The following is a 16,343-nucleotide window of genomic DNA, read 5'->3' on the forward strand; positions in this document are numbered from 1 at the left end:
CAGACATAGCTCTGGGTGAGTGCCTTCATGCGCTCTACGCCCAGGTGGTCCCCATGGAGGCGAGTAAGCACCTGATGGGAATGGGTTGGGGGAATAATGACCCTGTCCCCACACAGAAGGCAACCACAGTGTAGTGACAATTCCAACTGGGGGGTGTTGAATGGGCAGAAGTCGTCCGAGACCCCACCCGTAGGCAAGCCCCTTAGGACCCAAGCTATGACCTGGGATAGGATTGGGTCAGCTCTAGTGTGGGCTGCTACGTCAGTGGCTGTCAGTGGAAGGCCCGGGGATGTGATAGGCAGGACCGAGAGGCAAGGAACTGGCTGTGGGTCAGTGCAGGGAAGGGAGAATGGCTGAGGGCATCAGCATGCCCTAACTGTTTGCCTGGATGGTACAGCAGCATATACGAGTACACTGCTAAGAACTCCGTCCAGCGGGTCATCCAAGGGGACAGGGTGGGAGGGGTTGGACGGTTACCAGCCAGAAGTGCAAGGAGGGGCTTGTGGTCGGTGAACAGTGTGAAATTATGTCCATAGAGACATTTGTGGAACTTTTTAATCCCAGACATGGCAGGCAGAGCCTCCTTGTCAATCTGACTGTAGTTCCTCTCTGGAGGAGAGAGTGTCCAGGAATAAAAAGCTATGGGGGCTTCAGAGCCATTGGTGCTCTGAAATTTGGTGGGATGAAACTCATAACTGGAATGTACTGATAGAAGGATACAAACTATTCAAAAGAAACAGACTTAACAAAAGAGGTATAGCTGTATTATATATAAAAAATCACTACATCTCTACAGAAATACACAAAACCAAGGATGAAAACCTCCTAGAATCCATATGGGTCAATGTAAGAGGAAAAAAAGAATGACATTGCTATAGATGTATCCTACAGGCCAACCAACCAATTTGTTAATCAATTAACAAATGTTAACGTACCACAGTAGTAATTGGAGACTTTAACTAACTTGACATCAACTGAGAGAAAAACTCTGCAGCAAGTTGGAGATTGAACAGTTTCCTAACCAAACTTAGCTGACAACTTTGTCATCCGAAAAGTAGAGGAAGGGCCTAGACGAAAAATGAAATGTGAACCTAGATTGTTTGGGCCAATATGCTGATTGATTCAGCCAATTCAGACTGGTTCAGGCGAACCGGTTGTTAACTTTTTCTGCAGTTTGCACAAATAGCTAATCACACCACTGGCTGCCATCCCTCAGCCCACCTGCCCCATCCTGCCCCATCATGCCCCACACAGTCACTCCTTATCTTGCTTCACTCACCTTGCCTGCAGCATTGGAATTTCTGCTCTCTTGCTCCCTTATGTCTAGCTCCCTTGCGTCAACCATGTGGACCCCTGAGGCTCAGCCCACTTGCCTGCCTTTGCCCCAGCCCACCATACAACCCAGCTCCCTGCCAAGCCTTCCTTCATGATTCGCCCTTTCCTCCCACCTAGCACAGCTACCTGCCTTCCTGGTGAGCCTTCCTTCACCTCTCACCTGGCCTGAGAAGGTAAGGCCGATGGTGGGGGAGGGAGACGAGTAGCTCTGAGCCTGCCGCACTTGGCCAAAGGACTGCCTGGGGTGGGAGATACATTGAGGATTGGCCATTTTTTGGGCCCGGCTCTCCCACAATCTTATTGGGCAGGCGGGTGGGCAAGCGCCAGCTGGCAGAGGGGTGATGCGAGTGGTGGAACCTCACAGCCACTGACCACTCCCATCTACTGGCAGCCACAGCAGACGAGGCCCAGCAGTATGGAGAGTCTGAGTGGAGGCGAGATGCAGGGTCGGCAAGGCGGACAAGTGGCGGTGGCTCAGTCTGGCTCACTATTCTCTCTGCCACCAGATGTGGAAGTAAGGACAGGACAGGAGAGGATCAGGGGTTGAGGACATCTGGGAAAGCCAAACTGCTGCCTAGCCCAGAGCTGCTGGGCAGGTTGGGAAAGACAGTGGCTGGGGGCATGCGTGGCCAGCCTCTCTTTGTGACATGGGACAGGGGCAATGATTTCTTCAAAGGGGACTGGCCAGGAGCACCCGGTGAGCTTGGCCTAGGCTGGCTGGCTCACACAGTGTTCCTCCTGCCTTTCTCTCTGCAAAAAAGCCCTGGTGAGAAGAAGTGGCCCAACACATGCCTTCCTTCCATGCCCCGAATTCACCACATTCGCCTTCAAGTACTTGAAGTGTATCTCCCTACAGATCTCTAGGCTATGCAAAACAAAAGCTTTCAACCATTCCGTAGAAAAATGTATGAGCTTGGTTGATCCCCTAAGGACATGCTTCCATTTCTTAAAATCCTTCTTAAAATGTCCTGCCCAGAATTTGATGGAACTGTAGCTTTGGGCTAAAACAGTGGTTTATATGCCTAAGTTGTTTTGTTTCACACTTCTTGTGATTTCGCACTGCCTGGAGTTGTGGTGGAGTTGGGTAACACCAACATTTAAATAATAAATAATAAAATATCCTGTTTAATCAGGATACAGCACTGAAGTCAAAGTCTAAAAAGATTTCTCAGCTCATCTTTGCCTTCAAACTGGGAAAAGCAGCCGCCTGCCAGAGAGCAGCTGCAGGAGCAGGAGCCCAAAGCCTCAGCAGGCCAGCGGCAGAAAGGGCCTGGCACCTTAATGATAACCTATCTAGACATTCACAATGCGGTTATGACAGCCAGGTGAGCGAGCACTGGCACACTCTTGGCGGGTGGATGGCCTCGGCTTCAGGGCTTGGAAGGAGGAAGTGTCTTCCTGGGGAAACCCAGTGGCCCTCTGCCTTCCCTGTCTTCTCTGCCATCCTTCTCTTGGGTGTTATGGCCTTTGCTCTGTGAATGCGCCGTTCTTTGCCATTAGCCAGGCAAAGATTGGAGATGCATATAACCAGACGCTTCTTCTCTTTAGGATCCTTACAGAGGACTCCAGTTGAGTGATTTAATGAAAAATATTTTTATTTCTAAGTTGGAGGTCATTGTATAATATGTGAGCATTTGCTTCTCCAAAGAGCTTTAGTTGTTATGTATCATAATGTATGTTTAAATGTGGTGATAATGTTAGGACATGTACACTTAGTGCAGTGACATTTTTTCCCCAAAAAACTTTTATTTATTTTTAATTTTCAAAACAATCATAAAAATCCTACTTCTTTACATCCTGTAGAAAGTGTATCAGTTGGTTACAAACAGTTTTTGTGCATCTCTTCCACCGTCATCAAGTATAATTCATATTAACTCTAGTATCTTAACTCAAAAGTTTATACATAATACCTTCATCATACCTCCACTTTTATTTGACTATAATTGTTTAAACGTCCTTCATCATGAAATATAGCAAAATTTAATACATAACCACATTCTGGCATTTCATTTACTTATTTATAAAATCCTCCATTAACATTAAATCCTTATATCCTATTCTAGCTAAACATCCATAATATTTAATAACAAAGTTTTCTAATCCTCCTTTTCAAATCGCTGTTTACAATTTACATCAGATTTTCTTATATTATACCCATACATATATATAGATTATTATTATTATCCTTTCTTTATTTGGCTATATTCTATGTCACAACATTTTCCCTCTAATAATCAAAACTTAACTATGTCTAATTTAGTCTCTCTTTTTTATTGTTGTTGTTGTTGTTGTTGTTGTTGTTATTATTATTATTATTATTATTATTATTTATATATAATCTTGGGTATCATTCAATATTCATATCCAATTATTGCTTATCATAACACTACACATTGGATACAGTATTATCATTATCAATTTTTTATTTGACTATACCTATTGTCACTAAGTTTCACTAGGTTTAGCTAGCAGTTTTAAATTATACTCTTCCATCTATCAACCTGTATCTTTCCAATAACAAAACAATCTTATGTCCTCTGCCATTTGTGGTATCAATCTTCTAAGCTTCTTCTTAATCAGCTTTGTATAGACTAGTCCTAGCAACTCCTTGCTTTTAAGATCTCTCATATAATCCTGATGCCCTCTTCTTCTTTATTCCACTTGTCTTTAGTTGTCAGCAGTGTTATCCATATTTTCGTTAATAAAGTCTCATAGTCCATAAATTCTTTACTTTTTTCTTCTTCTTCTTTGTCTTGCCCTTTGAAATAGGTTTCTTCTTCATTTATTTCCTCTTTCAGTATTCCATTCTTTGCATTTTCAAAAACAAACCAATTACCATAAATGTCAGCAAGTTTAATCACTTTATATTCATTTTCCACTTCAATTCTTTGAATTTTAATCCCCTCATTTTGCATTTAGTGAATATCATCAAATTTTCGATCACTTTCTTTCTGTTTACTGTTCCAAAAGTTCCAGTTTTTGTTCAATCCTCTCATATGTATTTGTTAATTTTAGTAATTCTGAAAATATTGCCTGCAGGCTTACAATCTCTCCATTTTCCTGACACTCTGACATCTTAAACAAAGAGCTCTTGCTTGGAAGGTTTTTTTAAGTTAAAACATGGATTCACAAAAGCCGTTTTTCCCCCTTCTTCTCTGGTTGAAAACACGCTTCAAAGGGACATTTGGCTTACCCCTTTCGCTCTGTAATGAGCCATCAAAACAAACCACAAAGAAAGGGAAAAGTTCCGCTTGAATACACAAGCTCCAATCAACAAAACCTCCCAGCACGTAGCACTTTTAAAATATTTCTTTTTTTATATCTGTTTTATATTTCAAATTAGAAAAAGAGGTCCAGCCTTTAAATAAATTAAAAAATAATAATACCCACTGCGATGAAAGAGGAAAGCTTTGGTTTATAAATCACCGAGAGTCACAGAAAAAAAAGATAAAAACAGAAGACTTAATCCGTCCATTTTAAAAAGCTTGTAAAGGTTTCATGAATGAAGATAGCCTTGGCTGGATTATTTGTCACTGGCTTGAAGAAATTTATCTTGCTTCTTTCAGGGATTTTGCGATATCCCCGAGTTCAGCAAGATGTATTCTTCCTGTTCACTGTTTCTACGGGACAGTTTAGATCTGTTTAGACCCCCCCCCCCAGTGGCAAAATTGTCGATTGCGATCTCAGAGCATTGACATCGCACATCGTGGTCATCTCGACTTCGCCCCCACTTAGTGCAGTGACATTGAGTCGGTCATGCCCACCCAGTCACATGACACACATACCCAGTCACACCCACCCAGCCAGTCATTAGGGCACAGAACCGGTTGTTAAATTATTTGAATCCCATCACTGGAGCGGGGGGAGGAACCCCAAGATTCTGTTTTAGGCCCAGTACTCTTCAACATTTTCAAAAACAGTTTAGATCCTTCTTCCCATTTGCTTATTGCTTTGGCTGCTTTTCCTTGCTGAGCTATTTTGAGAGTTTCACCTTAAAGTTATTTGCACTTTTTCTCTGACTTCTTATATGGTATGTGTTCTTCTGCAATTCCAATAATGGTCAATTGAATTTACTGCAATAGCAGTGTACAGTTGTTCAAACCTATTTTCCCCCTTAGTTGTATATGTAGAAGGGATTTTGGCAACATCAAATATCTTTGGAGAAGTACAATAGTTAGTTGACCTTACCTTTTTATAGGATTTATTCAGAGGTAAAACATCTCGATGAAAGATGTTCCCCAGAATAGGCCATGGAGCAGGTCCAGGGGGAAGCTGCCCTTTTCTCTTGTACAATTGGAAAGATGCGAAAAGGGTGAAAATTATAGAGAAGAAGAAGCAGAACTCCTGCCCATGTCAGATCCATCCTCTTCTGAGTTCTTTTCCTCTTCAGAAATCCCAGAAGCTGTTTAAATGAGACACGGTTGAAAGAAGGCGGCCAACTCAAGCCACTATCTAATCTAAATTCCATTCTTCCTCTAACTTTTTTTTAAACAATGTTTTCTTTTATTTCTATCGCTACAGGGCAATTATTTTTTTTAATTGAAAAGTTTTAGTAGAATTTACAGATATTTCCCCTTCTCCTTCCCTCCCTCCACCCCAACCCTACCACCCCTCCAACCCTCCCTCCCCCCAACTTCCCAGAGCAAAATACAGGGTATAAACATTTAACAATCATACACTAACATAAGCTAACTAACTATAACATCTTACCTCCCTCTTGTACTTTAACTCCCCTTTTATTAAGCTAAATTTGGATAAACTATAACATTCCTTATTCATTCATAAGCTAATTGAAGTTCCTTAGTCCAAGGTTTATTTGAATATAGTCAGTCCATCTTCTCCATTCCATCTTGTGTTTCTCCTCTGAATAGTCTTTCCAATATGCTGAAATTTTAGCCGTCTCTGCTAAATTAACTACTTTTAACGTCCAATCTTGAATAGTAAGCAATTCTTCCTTCATCCAGCAATCTTGTTGCCATTATCAAATTCAGAATCAAATTAGTCTCTATAATTGTGCAGTCTGTAATTATACCTAGCAAAAACAACTGAAGAGTGAACTTTATCCTCTTTTTGTGAATATTTTAAATAATACCACTATATTTTTATCCAAAATGCTTTAGCTTCTTTACAAATCCATCATACATAATAATGCATAGCATCAACACAATCACATTTCCAACATTTAAGTTATAAATTGGGATTCGCACAAGCTAAATTTTTAAGATCTAAAGACCATCTATAAAACATCTTACAAAAACTCTCTATCAAGTTTTAATCTTGCATAAATTTTTCATTTCTTACCCAAATCTTTTCCCATATTGCCATCATTATTAGACAAAATTATCAATACCTTTCTACCATTCTTCCATATTTGCATCTTATGGAAGGAGGAGGAGGAGCTTCCTGGAGCAATGGAGGTTTGCCTGTGAGCTCCGTATGTTTGCGGGGCTCCCTTGAGAGAGCAGGGATACTACCGGTCCCTGGAGGCCTGGTAGGAGGAGGGTTGCTCTCAGCGCTGGAGACCGGACAGGAATCAAGGGGCTTGTTGTGGCTAACAGGAGACTTTCTATGCCAGGGCTGCCAGAGTTCTGGCAGGAGAACCATCTTTCTCCTGCTGGCCGCCTATTTTGTTTTTGTCCATCTGCCCCCTGCTGACCACGACTAACCATCTGCCCCCTGCCTACCACCTATTTACCACCCTGCTCTCTACCTATTGACCAGTTGCCCCCCGCTTACTATCTAACTGACCATCTGCCCCCTACTGACTGACTGACCACCTATTGTCCACCTATCACTTACCACTTGCAGACCATCTGATCGGTTCACCATCCCCACCATCCCCGCCTAGGACTTTGGTTTTACCATCTGTACCCAAGCTCTGGCTTTCTGTATACCACTGGACTTATGTACTATTTATTCTAACATCTCTCAACACCATTTTAACATCTGTAGCATCCTCAATTCGATCTGAGGCCCTGCTGAATTATGGTCTTTTATGTATTCAAGGGCAGACCTGATTTTACTGCGGGAGTCCCCCCTCTTGCAAGTATGGCCCTCCGCCCTTTCGAGAGCCCACCTTGATGAGGGATTTATTAATCCGGAGAGGTGGAGGAAGCAAAAACTGAGGGGTTTTTTAATAAAATGTTTTATATATATTTTAGGGGGTCCCAGGGTGGGGGGTGAGATTGATCAGGCTGAGGGAGGGGCTAGTGCCAGGCCAACAGGTGAGGTTGGTAGGGAAGTGAGCGGAGCTGCGGAGGGGAGGGGGAATAGTAATATTCCAGCAGAGGGTCTTGTTATCACAACTGTCGTGGGGAGGGGTAGGTGCGAGGGCAGACGTAGATCTCGTTGCTAGTTGGGAGACTGTGGTCGTTGGACACGACCGGTCATCTGTCCCAACCCCCGTGCCCTAGGTGGCCAGGACTTACAGAGCCAGGGCCTGAGGCTGATGTTGTGCAACGCAAGGTCCGTTGTCAATAAGGCCCCCCTCATTTATGATTTAGTTTTGGAGGGGGAGCCGGACCTTGCAGGGATTACGGAGACCTGGTTGGGCCATGAGACCTGGTTGGGCCATGAGGGGGGTCTCCCCCTCGTGGAAATGTGCCCACCGGGGTACCGTGCATTTCATCAGCCTCGGACCCTGGGTAGGGGTGGTGGGGTAGCGGTTATTGTAAAGGAAGGGCTGGAGCCGAGAGAGTTCACTGTGCCACAGATATCCGGATGTGAGTCTCTATGCGTGAAGTGGGGCCCAGGGAAACAGTTGGGCTTGCTGATTGCATACTTGGCTCCTCTCTATGCATCAGCGGCCCTGCCAGAGCTCCTCGAGGTGATCGCCGAGATGGCGGTTGAGACCCCCAAGCTATTGATTATGGGGGATTTCAACCTGCCGTCGACAGGGGGATCATCCGAGGTAGCTCAGGAGTTCATGGCTTCCATGACAGCCATGGACCTGACCCAAATAATTCACGGCCCCACACACGAGGGAGGCCACACCCTGGACCGGCAGCGATCCACCCAGGCCCCTTGGTTTTCCGAGGAGCTGAGGGTGATGAAGCGCCACAAGAGATGCCTAGAGAGTAGATGGAGATCTTCACGCTCTAAATCTGACCGAACACAGGTAAGAGCCTATTTACGGACCTACCTTGTGGCATTAAGAGTGGCCAAGCGTCAATACTGTGCCGCTCTTATTGCGTCCGCAGACAACCGCCCTGCCGCCCTGTTCCGGGTGTCCCGCTCCCTCCTTTCACAGAGGCCTTTGCAGGGTAGAGCAGAGGAATTTGGGGAATATCTGTGGGACAAAATCGCTCAGATCTGCAGCGAGTGGGTCTAGGAGGGACGCCAGAGGCGAGTCTTGAGGGACCATCTTGGGAGGAGTTTGACTCTGTTACTGCCGAAGATGTGGAGAGGTTGCGTGGTCGACTGCGAGCCACCACATGTTTACTGGACCCGTGTCCCTCCTGGCTTGTACTGGCATCCTGGGAGGTCACACGAGGCTGGCTCCAAGAGTTAGTCAATGCCTCCTTGAGAGAGGGGTTCTTGCCAGCCGTCTTAAAAGAGGCGGTGGTGAGGCCCCTACTCAAGAAGCCTTCCCTGGATCCAGCTATATTAGCTATCTATCGTCCTGTCTCCAACCTTTGCTTTTTGGCAAAGGTTGTAGAGAGTGTGGTGGCACAACAGTTCCCACGCCACTTGGATGAAATTGATTATCTAGACCCGCGCCAGTCCGGTTTCCGGCCCGGCCACAGCATGGAGACGGCTTTGGTCGCGTTGGTGGATGATCTCTGGAGGGCCAGAAATGGGGGTTGTTCCTCCAACCTGGTCCTATTAGATCTCTCAGCTGCTTTTGATACCATCGACCATGGTATCCTATTGCGCCGTCTAGAGGGGTTGGGGGTGAGGGGTAACGTTTTGTGGTAGTTCTCCTCCTACCTCTCTGGCCGAGTGCATTGTGTGCTGATGGGGGGCAGATGTCGACCCTGAGGCCGCTCACTTGTGGGGTGCCGCAGGGGTCGGTCCTCTCGCCTCTCCTGTTCAACATATATAAGAAGCCGCTGGGTGAGATCATTCGTGGTTTTGGGGTTGAGTACCATCTGTACGCTGACGATACTCAGCTGTAGATATCTACCCCGAACCACCCCAACGAGGCCGTCGAAATGATGTCCCGGTGCCTGGAGGCCGTACAGGTCTGGATGGGCAGTAACAGACTCAAACTCAACCCCTCCAAGACGGAGTGGCTGTGGTTACAGGCACCCCGGTTCAACCAGTGGGTTCCATCACTGGCCATTGGGGGCGAACAGCTGGCCCCTGTGGAGCGGGCGCGCAATTTGGGTGTCCTCCTGGATGCCTGGCTGTCAATGGATGACCATGTGACGGCCGTGGCAAGGGGGGCGTTCCACCAGGTTCGCTTGGTGCACCAATTGCGTCCCCTATTGGACCGGGGCGCCCTGCGCACAGTCACCCATGCACTGGTGACGTCCCGACTGGACTATTACAATGCTCTCTACATGGGGCTTCCCTTGAGATGCACCCGAAGGCTGCAGTTGGTCCAGAACGCGGCCACACGGGCAATTATGGGAGGTACCAGATACTCCCATGTAACACCTCTCCTGCGCGGGCTGCACTGGCTACCTGTGGCTTTTCGGGTGCGTTTCAAGGTATTGACTATCATCTTTAAAGAGCTCCATGGCTCAGGACCTACCTACCTGCGGGATCGCATCCTGCCCCATACATCCCTGCGGCCGATTCGCTCTCACAGGGAGGGACTCCTCCGGGTGCTGTCCACTAGGCAGTGCCAGCGGGCGGTGCCCAGGAGTAGAGCCTTCTCTGTGATGGGCCCGACCCTCTGGAATGACCTCCCCCCCCGACATTAGAATAACGACCGATCTCTGCTCCTTCCGTAACAAACTAAAGACCCACCTGTTTAATTTAGCTGGCCTGGCCTAACTGTAGCTTTTGTGTCCCTCTAGCCTGTATTTTAAATTTTTAAATGTTTAGGGATAGATTTTATAGGTTGTTTTAATTTTTAACTATACTGTACAGCCTATCATATAATTTGTTTTAATGGGTATTTATAATTATTTAAGTTTGTATATTGTTTTATTGTGGTCTGTACATCGCCCCGAGTCCCTTTGGGGAGAGGGGGCGGTCTATAAATTAAATTAAATTAAAATAAATTAAATTTCCTTTTTTAAAAATCTTGGTATCATTTAAAGAAAAAATAAAAACCTAAACAAGACTTTCATTTTACTACTATTATCCTTCCCAGCAAAAACTATTGTAGGTTCTCCCATTTATCCATCTCTATCTATATTTTGTGCCATAATGGTCATAATTATACCTATGTAATCTCCCATTTAAAATTGCAATATAGAATCCTAAGTGGATAACCTTTTTTACTATCTCACATCCTCTTATTTTTCTGATTCTTCTTTTGGATTTATCCTGGGGATGGTGGATATCCAGCCTTTAGTACATTACTGTAAAAATCTTTTGCCTTCCAAACTGAATTAAGATGATATCTTTCTTCTAAATAATTCACCACCAATCCGGCTGGGGTCTCCCATCTATACTGCATCTGGCGATTTCTAAGTTCATCAACTAGGAATGCATAATCCTTTCTGGATCTCACTATTTTAAAAGGAATTTCCTTCAGTACTGCCACCTCATGTCCTGTCACCTGTAGTTTGCTTTCGCAAGTTGCTTGTAATATTCCATTCCTTGTTTTCCTGGTAACAAGGTACATTACAATATCTCTTGGTAGTTGTTTTTGTCTGGCAATCCATTAATTAACACGATAAATTTTTTCAATCTGCCAATCATATTCTGCTTTTGGTTCATCAATTAATTGAGCGAAAGCTTCTGCAAAGATTTCTTTCAAATTTTCTTGATTATCTTCTTTCAAGCCTCTTATTCTCAAAGCAAATTCCATCGCTCTGTATTGTATCATTGTAACTTCTGCCTCTGATTTTTCAATCTTGATTTGAATCTCATCAACTTTATTCTCCAAATTCACATTAGATTGGGTAATTTCTTCCACCCTGTCATCCAATGATGTTACAAAGGCAAACAAACCCTTAAACACATCCACTATATCCTCTCTTATTTGTTGATTACAGGTTTGAATTAAGTCCTTAATTTCAGACATTTCATCAGACACATTTTTAAGGGCAAATGTAATTTTTTTCTTGCAGAAATAAGGCTTATGCCTTTAAAGTGCCTTGGAGAGCTTCAAATGTCATTGTTTGTATATCCTCCCAAAATAATAAAGACTGCAATTTAGGTGGCTGGGCCAGGTGACTTCCAGCACTCTTAGAGGCACTTATTTTGATTTGTTTTGAAGGCATTTCCGAATATTCAAATCACACTTTTCAACAATCAAATTATTGAGTCCAAAAAGTCCACTTAATCCCCAAACTTGTTAAATTTTATAGCTCATTAGTAAACCAAAACTATTTTCTTTAATCTTGACTCTTGAGTCTTTTAACGACGTTAACAAAACCTTAACAAATACTTTCCTTTTAAGTATTGCTTTGATCACACCCTTTGACTTGCAGACGCCATCTTTATTACCCTTTGTTCCCCTCAATCTTCACAGAGGAAGTGATACTGCGTCGGAGTTAAAGTTTATACTTGCAATTGTAATCGCTCCTGTCTTTGCTCTGCCTGCTTCTTATTCAATTGTAGATTAAAACATTGATTGCAGGGGTGGTCGTGGTGTTTTGTTTTTGCTGCAGTAGAAGCATCCCGAGATGTGGAGCCTTGTCAGGCTACTGGGGGGCTCTCATCCTTTGAGCCCCAGAATTGCTCCTGGGGGTCTATGGGGAGCTCTACCCTTGACCGACTGCTCTCCTTCCCCTCTTTTCCCAAGGGGGGAGTTTTCAAGCCGCTTTACAGCTGATTTACGCTGTTCTAGCAGCTTAAACGCAATCACGAGGCTGGCGTTCCCAAAGGAATGTCCTTCAACGCCTACAGTGCCACCGGAACTACAGGGCAATTATTTATCAACACTCCTAACTTCACACTTTAAAGACAAATAAATTACAGGTTCTATACACTTTTTGGGAAAGCATGGTGTGTATAAAAGTGGAGTTCACAAAACAGACATTTGCATTTTATGTAACTATCCAAGCTCAGGATCTGAAGATAATTGCTGGCCATTGGAAGTGTAAAAAAAAAATTCAGCAAGACTTTGAACTCAAAAATTGCACAATGATGTTATGCCATTTAGGATTTAAAGGTCATTCAAAACTTACTTTAAATCTCTTATTGGGAAGCAGTTTACATATTTCAGAATGGTTGGAAATGGGAAAATCACTCATTGAAGCCATAAATGTGCATAAAGTATTTACATGTATGTGGAGGTGAAACTTAACTTGTGAATTTCAAAGAGTTGCTGACCCGTGCAGCCCCATTTACAAATTACAGGATATGAAAGAGCAATTAATTAACTTTTATTTATTTATTTTCTTATCAGATTTATGTCACTGCCTATCTCACAAGAAGTGATTCTAGGTTGTGTATAGCAGGGGTCACCAACCCCCAGTCCATGGACCAGCACAGGGCTGCAGCATGTCAGAAATCAGGCCACACAAACAGGTGAAACCCCATCCGCAGAGTGTAGGCAGCACGCAAAACCACACTCCCTAGGATCCATGGAGAAACCACTGTCCACAGAACCAGTCCCTGATGCCCAAAGATTGGGGGCTGCTTGTGTATAGCAAAGAAGGTATAAAAATCACATGCTGAAACCAATCATATTCACAGACACAAACATAGATTCACACATACACAATTCAATTAGCAGAAGAGCAACCTCAAAATGTGACTAGTCCTTTCACGACAAAACCAGTTGTTGAGGGATTTCTGGAAAATAAGGAGGGATAGAGCTGAGCTGACTGAGCTGATGGAGGAGAATGTTCCTTAAGGAAAAGCCTGCTTCCTTGGGTCACCTGAATTCTAGACAATTTGCAAATTAAAACGTTTCTTGCCTTTGCCTTGTTCTACTGTTTATGAAGAGTGAATTGTGTTTCACTGTCACTGGTGGGGTCACGAGCAAAAGGTAGTTCATGCAGGAAGAATTCCCCTGAAATGTGACTGGGTGGACTTTGGAAATCTCTTTAAGGTTGGTTAGATTTTATTGTTTATAAAACAGTGGAACCCAACATGAACTGAGTCTTTTACTTTGAAACATATTCTGTCCTGTCTCCATAATTTTTATATTTGTTTAACACCCATTTCACAAACTGTATTTTCCTGGCTTTATGTAGTTTATGGTTAAGCGACTCTCTATTTAGTGCCTGCTTTGGTCCAGACAATTCAAATACTCCAATTATCCATCATGGTCCATTATGAGGAAAAAAGTAGGCCTTCTTTTACAAAACTCTCTGATCTCTCTGCTTGTTTTATGAATAATTTTCTCGCGTGGATGTTTTGAGTCGTATACCAAGAGTTACATAGATAGGTCAGTAAAAGTATTTGGTCCTTAGGAAGAGGCCTAATTGTATTAGGAGGAGGAATTGTGTCTCCAATAGTCACATTCATTGTTTGGATATGACCAGCTTTAGTGATGGTCAAAAAAGACTTGCTTATGTAATAACTCATTTACTAGAACAGCACATTCCCTAATTTCTTTCAGAAGGATCAGAACAACAAATGTAATAGTGCTTGGAAGTTTCAGTCAGTCCAAAATATTGAAAGAATATTATGAAAGGTCTAAGACTACCAAATTAGATGATATTTATGGTACTTGATAGCAGAGAAACTCAGCAGAAAATTTGCTGTTCAGTACTGCAAGACACTCTGGATCAATGAAGTAAGCTCTTTTGCTTAATTATTCTCATTTGTTGCACTGTAATCTGAATGTTTCCAGAGAGAATGAGGTAGAAATCAGGATAAAGAGACATCACACAATCTGATCTCTTTCTACCTTTCTCCCATTCCCACACAGTGTTGTGCCATTTTCCCATTTGAATCGCTTTCTCTCAGAATATGGTATAATTCTGCATTGCATTTTTTTTCTACAAGAATTTTGGATAGCAGCTCTGTTTTCCCTTCTAGATTTTTATTAAGCTTATTTAATCAATATCTTTTCATTTTGGAATTGTTCTAGCTGGGAGAACATGGGTGGACAAACCGAGGCGAGCCAGGACTTAACAAATGCTAACAGTTTATTGCTAACAGGTTGCCAAACGCGGCACTTCGCATTTTGCACGTTCAGCTAACAGGCAACAGCTGAGCCCGGCTTTGAAAGCCCTTTGTATATGCTGGCTGTCAAGCGGTCAGCCAATCAGCGTTGAGCACAACGCCCCCTAGTGAAACGGACCAGAGGGAAAACTTATGATACATAACAGGAATGATGATTCTTCAAGATTCCCAACAGAAGCTTCTTTTCCCATTGCCTGGATATTGAATTTCACTTCTGCAAAATCCAGTTCAGATTTTTCACACGTTTCTAACCAGACAAATTTTTGAAATCATCCTTCCAGATTTTGCTGCAGTTTTGCAAAAGGTGAGAAGAACAGCCGAAGACTAGGTTTAACAGATTAACACAGTTGGAAGGGACCTAGTAGGTCATCTAATCCAACGCCCCCCTTCCAAGCCCAAGCAGGAGACCCTATGCCATTTCTGACAAATGGCACTCCAATCTCTTCTTGAAAGCCTCCAGTGATGAAGCTCCCACAACTTCCAAAGGCAAGTTGTCCCATTGGTTGATTGTTCTCATTGTCATTGTTCTATTCGCTCATCGTTTATGAAGATATTGAAGAGTACTGGTCCTAAGACGGAACCGTATGCTACCCCACTACTTATTCCCTCCATGTAAATGTAGACCCATTAAGGACTACTAATTGAGTACAGTTTGTCAGTCAGTTACAAATACATCTGGTGGTGATGAGGCTTCTGGGAAGAGAAGTGGAGACCCTCAAACATTTTATATGTTCATTTTATATATGAACTTGAGGCAGTTGGTCTCTGATTTGAGAACAACCTGGTTTAATTCAAATGATTTAAAATTTTTAAAAGCTAGCACAAAAGAATAAAAGAAGATCAAAAATTAATTTGATTGAGGAATCAAATTGAATTTGAAATATTTTTGAAGGGTATTTGTTTTATTTTGGTCAGGTTTTGACCATCATCAACTACTATAATCACAAAAAGGGTATCCTTGAGGGCATTCTGCATAATATATCTATTTAAGATTCATGTAACTGGATTGTTGATTAATTCCATTTTGTAGGCACAATCTCCTTGAGTCAATTTATTTGCTTTTTGACAGGATATTTTATCAGTAGTGGGCAAAAAAAGAACACGAGCCCTTTGAGTTTAATCCAGTTAAACATGAAACAAAATATTCTTAGCAATGGCTTCCATTTTGAAATCTTAAAATGTATTATTTGTATTTTGTACATCTGGAACCATTGATTTTCTGAAATTATATGTTCTTATTCTTTATTATTCACAATGATAAAGTTATTTATCAGAGATTAGATATAGTAAATATTATAATTCAATCAGATGTTGATTGAAGATGAGATGCACTTGGAGACTACAGTTGGTCCAGAATGCGGCCGTGCGGGTGATTATGGGGAGGACTAGGCACTCCCATGTAACACCTCTCCTGCGCGAGCTGCACTGGCTTCCTGTGGTCTATCGGGTGCGTTTCAAGGTTTTGATTACGATCTTTAAAGCGCTCCATGGCATAGGACCTAGTTACTTGCGGGATCGCATCCTACCCCATACATCCCTACGACCAATCCGCCCACACAGAGAGGGACTTCTCCGGGTGCCATCCAATAAACAGTGTCGGGGGGCGACGCCCAGGAGCAGGGCCTTCTCTGTGATGGGCCCAGCTCTGTCGAATGACCTCCCCCTTGACATCAGGATTATTTCCGACCCCCGCTCCTTCCGTGTAAAGCTCAAGACCCACCTTTTTCAATTATCTGGCCTGGCTCAACCATAGTTTATCCTATTCCTCCTGACAGTCCTTTTTAAATTGTATTATTATTATGGGG

At 43.1% G+C, this 16,343-nt stretch overlaps 1 protein-coding gene across 1 annotated transcript in view; it reads right to left on the bottom strand.

The window, feature by feature from the left end:
- Window positions 1–16,343, bottom strand: part of LOC309398648 (cytochrome P450 2C20-like) — a 177,606-nt gene that overhangs the window by 111,327 nt on the left and 49,936 nt on the right. The window lies entirely within an intron of this gene.

This window comes from Natrix helvetica, assembly GCF_964273705.1.
Source record: "Natrix helvetica genome assembly, chromosome: 1".
In the NCBI taxonomy this organism is placed as follows: domain Eukaryota; kingdom Metazoa; phylum Chordata; class Lepidosauria; order Squamata; family Natricidae; genus Natrix; species Natrix helvetica.